The sequence below is a fragment of the Armigeres subalbatus genome, chromosome 1, assembly GCF_024139115.2.
Source record: "Armigeres subalbatus isolate Guangzhou_Male chromosome 1, GZ_Asu_2, whole genome shotgun sequence".
Lineage (NCBI taxonomy): Eukaryota > Metazoa > Arthropoda > Insecta > Diptera > Culicidae > Armigeres > Armigeres subalbatus.
In genome coordinates this window covers 225,397,546-225,403,301 of record NC_085139.1, presented here as the reverse complement: position 1 = coordinate 225,403,301, position 5,756 = coordinate 225,397,546, and positions in this window count along the sequence as shown.

Below are 5,756 nucleotides of genomic sequence, written 5' to 3'. Positions count from 1 at the left end.
AAAGGTCGAAGGTCATAAGGTCGAAGGACAAAAGGTCGAAAGAACAAAAGGTCGAAAGGTCAAAAGGTCGAAAGGACAAAAGGTCGAAAGGACAAAAGGTCGAAAGGACAAAAGGTCGAAAGGACAAAATGTCGAGAGGACAAAATGTCGAGAGGACAAAATGTCGAGAGGACAAAATGTCGAGAGGACAAAAGGTCAAAGTGACAAAAGGTCGAAAGGACAAAAGGTCGAAAGGACAAAAGGTCGAAAGGAAAAAAATGTCGAAATGACAAAAGGTCGAAAGGACAAAAGGCCGAAGGGATAAAAGATCGAAAGGACAAAAGGTCGAAAGGATAAATAGTCGAAAGGACAAAAGGTCGAAGGGACAAAAGGTCGAAAGGACAAATGGTCGAAAGGACAAAAGGTCGAAAGGACAAAAGATCGAAAGGGCAAAAGGTCGAAAACAAAAGGTCGAAAACAAAAGGTCGAAAGGATAAAATGTCGAAAAGTCAAAAGTTTGAAAGTCAAAAAAATGAAAGTACAAAAGGTCAAAATGACAAAATGTCGAAAGAAAAGAGGGTCGAAAAAATAACAGATAACAGAATAAAAAATAACAGAATAACAGGTTGAATGAAAAACAGGTCAAAAACAATATTAAAGTTTCCCGTCTGAAGGCGGTCTTGGACGTTAGAGGGTTACTAGTTGACTTCAAAATGAAACACAAACATTCAGAAATCACGTAAGGGAGGGGGTTGAGCGAAGTGTGACGATTTATACAAAATTTTCAGATGTTTCTTACAAAAAGTCAGACATGGAGGGAGCGGGAGGGAGGGTTGAAAATTCCCTATTTTTGCGTTACGTAATTAATGGATCTTCCCTAATGCAAATTTTGGCAATTCCAAACCCCTCCCAACTTTACAGTGTAACGTAACGGTTTCTAATAATAAATAAAAATGTATTTTGTACATTCGTGCATAGTTACTTAAAACAAATTTTGTGAACAAAAACGTATCATCTTTTGAGCACATAAAAATAAAATTACTGTCATTAGAAGATGGTATGTTAAGCTAAAATTATATATTTTGAATCATCATTTTGATGAAAATGAGTGAAGAACTATTTTCATGAACTACAATTGAAGTTAATAAAGCCTAGCAATACTTTGATAAAAATAAGAATACCCTATGTTTCAACAAAAAGAAAATTCTAGAATGAAATGTTTTCAAGTGTTGGTATTTCATACGCGGTAGGAAAATGCAAAACTCGAAACAAAAGGTTATGAATAAAATAATGAAAAGAATCAACAATGAAAATAAGGTTAAACACAAATAAATATGAATGCGCAAAACTCGAATGACAAGCCTTTGATTAAAAGAAGGAAAAATTCAACAATAAAATATAATCAGACGAAACAAAAATAAATATAAATATGTGAATCAAGAAAGAACGGCCTATGACTAACAGAAGGAAAAAATCAACAATGAAATATCAGGAAAAACATAAATGTGCAAAGGAATGGTTGATCAACACTCGACGTTTTGCCCAATTCTTTCAACCTTCGACCATTTGTCCAACAACCGCAATTTATATCTTTTCTTTCAACTTTTTGTCTTTCGACCTTTTCATTTTCGACCCTTTGCCTTTCGACCTTTTGTCTTTCGACCTTTTGACCTTTCAACCTTTTGACCTTTCGACCTTTTGACCCTTTGGCTCAGATTTTTTTGTTTCGATTTTTTTACCTTTCGACCTTTTGACCTTTCGACCTTTTGACCATCGACCTTTTGACCTTCGACCTTTTGACCTTCGACCTTTTGGCTCAGATCTTTTTGTTTTGACCTTTTGACCTTTCGACCTTTTGACCTTTCGACCTTTTGACCCTTCGACCTTTTGACCCTTCGACCTTTTGTCCTTACAACCTTTTGTTATTTCGACCTTTTGTCCTTTCGACCTTTTGACTCAGATTTTTTGTTTCGACCTTTTGTCCCTTCGACCTTTTGACCCTTCGACCTTTTGTCCTTCGACCTTTTGACCTTCGACCTTTTGTCCTACAAATTCGACCATCGAAAAATTCACTCAGAGTTTAAATTTTGTTGACTCATTTAAAGTCAATTACCTAGTGCATAGAGCTACGACGTGGATTATATTTGATTGATTTGATTGATTGATTGATTTGGATTGATTTGATTGATTTGGATTGGATTTGGATTGGATTTGGATTGATTTGATTGATTTGATTGGATTTGGATTGGATTTGGATTGATTTGATTGATTTGGATTGATTTGGATTGATTTGATTGATTTGGATTGATTTGGATTGATTTGACTGATTTGATTGATTTGGATTGATTTGGATTGATTTGGATTGGATTTGATTGATTTGGACTGGATTTGATTGATTTGGATTGATTTGATTGATTTGACTGATTGATTTGGATTGATTTGGACTTGATTTGGATTGATTTGATTGATTGGATTGATTTGGATTGGATTTGATTGATTTGATTGGATTGGTTTGGATTGATTTGGATTGATTTGGATTGATTTGGATTGATTTGGATTGGATTTGATTGATTTGATTGATTTGGATTGATTTGGACTGATTTGATTGGATCTGGATTGGATCTGATTGGTTTGATTGGATCTGGACCGACCTGGATTGACCTGGATTGACTTGGATTGGATCTGACCGGATCTTGACTGATCTGGACTGACCTGGACTGGATCTGGACCGATCTGGACTGGACTTGGACTGATCTTGGACTGGATCGGATCGACTGACTGGACTTGGACTGGTTTGGACTGGATCTGGACTGACCTGACCGATCTGGATTGATCTGACTGGTTTGGATTGGACTGATCGACTGGATCTGGACTGACCTGACTGGATTTGGACTGGATCTGGACTGACCTGACTGACTTGGACTGGATTTGGATTGGACCTGGACTGGATCTGGACTGATTTGACTGACCTGGACTGGATCTGGATTGATTTGACTGACCTGGACTGGATCTGGACTGGATTTGACTGGATTGGACTGGATTTGACTGATTTGACTGATTTGGATTGATCTGATTGGATTGATCTGACTGACTTGATTGGATCTGGATCTGACTTGATTGATTTGGACTGGATTTGGACTGGTTTGATTGATTTGGACTGGATTTGACTGAATTTGATTGACTTTGGATTGATTTGGATTGATTTGGATGGATCTGACTGATTTGACTGATTTGGATTGATTTGGACTCGACTTGGACTGGATCTGGATTGATTTGGATTTGGACTGGATTGATTGATTTGGACTGGATTTGATTGATTTGGACTGGTTTGGACTGGACTGATTTGGATTGGATTTGGATTGATTTGGATTGATTTGGATTGATTTGATTGATTTGACTGGATTTGGATTGATTTGGATTGATTTGATTGATTTGATTGATTTGGATTGATTTGATTGATTTGGATTGATTTGATTGGATTTGGATTGATTTGATTGATTTGATTGGATTTGATTGGATTTGATTGGATTTGGATTGATTTGATTGGATTTGGATTGGATTTGGATTGATTTGGATTGGATTTGGATTGATTTGACTGATTTGGATTGATTTGGATTGGATTTGATTTGGATTGATTTGATTGGATTTGGATTGATTGGATTGGATTTGGATTGATTTGGGATTGATTTGGATTGGATTTGGATTGATTTGGATTGATTTGGATTGATTTGGATTGATTTGATTGGATTTGGATTGATTTGATTGATTTGGATTGGATTTGATTGGATTTGGGATTGATTTGGATTGGATTGGATTGATTTGATTGTATTTGGATTGTATTTGGATTGTATTTGGATTGGATTTGGATTGACTTGGATTGGATTTGGATTGGTTTTGGATTGGATTTGGATTGGATTTGGATTGGATTTGGATTGGATTTGGATTGGATTTGGATTGGATTTGGATTGGATTTGGATTGGATTTGGATTGGATTTGGATTGGGTTGAATTTGGATTGAATTTGGATTGAATTTAAATAAGATTTTTTTTTCTTTTGAAATGAGGTTTTTTTATTTATTTGTTTTTGTTTTATTGTTTTGACAATAACAAATAAGTTAATTAGTAATTGATGTGGAATAATTAACAATATATAGCTTTAAGGTCTTGAATTTATTACACGCCTGGAGAGTAGAGGAGAAGAAGAATGTAGTAGATAAGATACGGTCTATAAAACATCGAAAAAGGTTATTCACTTTGCTGCATTGTAATATTGGCAATCAGTCAATTTCTTATTATTTATACTATATCCTTATGTAGTGTACTTCTTTCAAGTGTGTCGCGGTATATTTTGATACAAGACAATTTTTGATAAAAGATGTTTTGATTTACTCCATCATGAAAAAAATTTAGGATGATCTTGTCTTTTTTGAGAAACTATTTAAATTAATCTGGATCTACGTTTTCCAGCTTGAGCTGTAAGTCTTAGCCCTCCAGGTTTATTATTTGCAATTTAGAGTTGTGTTCCTCGATAACCTTCTTGAATTCCGATGTTGCTTTCTCATAATTATTTTTTGGACTTTAAAGTTTTATTTATATGCAACACTCTTGCTTTCTTCCATTTCCATAAAATGAAGCGCAATACCGCTCAACTGGGACACTGTTGAAAGTTAACGTTCTAATAATTTCACCTAACGTTGCGTTGTACACATATTTGATATTTGGGTAGAATATCAGCCAAAAATAGGTAAACCGTACTCTTTCTATAATTCCTATAGAGTAAACGAAACTCACACTTACTTCGAGTGCTATAAAGACTTGCCCCCAGGCTTCATTGATAAGCCACCTGCGAATGACGACAACTTGACTGCGGCTCTTGGCAACTTAATTTTAGCAGTCCTCTGCTCTGCTCCCATCTTCTGCTGCAATAAATTTGAGTGCGCTGCACACACAATGTGGGATAGTGACGAGAAACGGAGATTATTTTTGTTTTGACACAATTCCTCACATCGCACCTCAACGACGAGCGAGCGGCTCTTCGTGGATGCACTGCACAGAGAACCCACACTTGAGACTTGGAAAACTGCAAACAATTTAAAAGGTGGATTTATTTGCTACCGTTCAGGGACCAACTGAAGAATTTAATTAGTTTCCTGACGCTTAGTATAATTCCTGATAGACGGTGCACAGTGGATGCCTCTACAGATAAGTGCAAAAGTTGGGAATACAACCGACTCTCGATTAGCTTTATCTGGATTAGCCATCAGTGATGGCCCCTCATTACTCTGGAACAGATGGTGACAAAATAATATGCTCGATTGAGTTACGTCCCACTTTGTAGGAAAGCTATTATCTAAAAATCTAAGCAGAAAGCCAGTATAGATTAAGATTTTGAGATACTAATACAATTGATGAATCAGATGAATTAGTCTAGTCGAAAAAGGCATCGATTCAATAGCCGTCGACATACAAAAAAAACTATGTTGAAAGCAGGAAATGAACTTGTAGATGTCTTAGAAAGATGGAAGGTCACTTGTAACGACTTTCTTTCAGGATAACCCCTTCATATTCTCCGACACTTCAAGTTCCCGGTACGAAGACCGAACTGCATCGTCGAGTCATCGTCAGCGTCATCGTATTGTCCTAAAATGCACGCCGGACACACTCAAGCCGCTCGAGATGGGGAAGACACCGAAGAATTGTGTCTTCACGGGTAGTAGCGCGGACGGGCGGGCGCAAACATCGCGAGAGTACAATTATGTAGAGTACAGAACCAGCGAA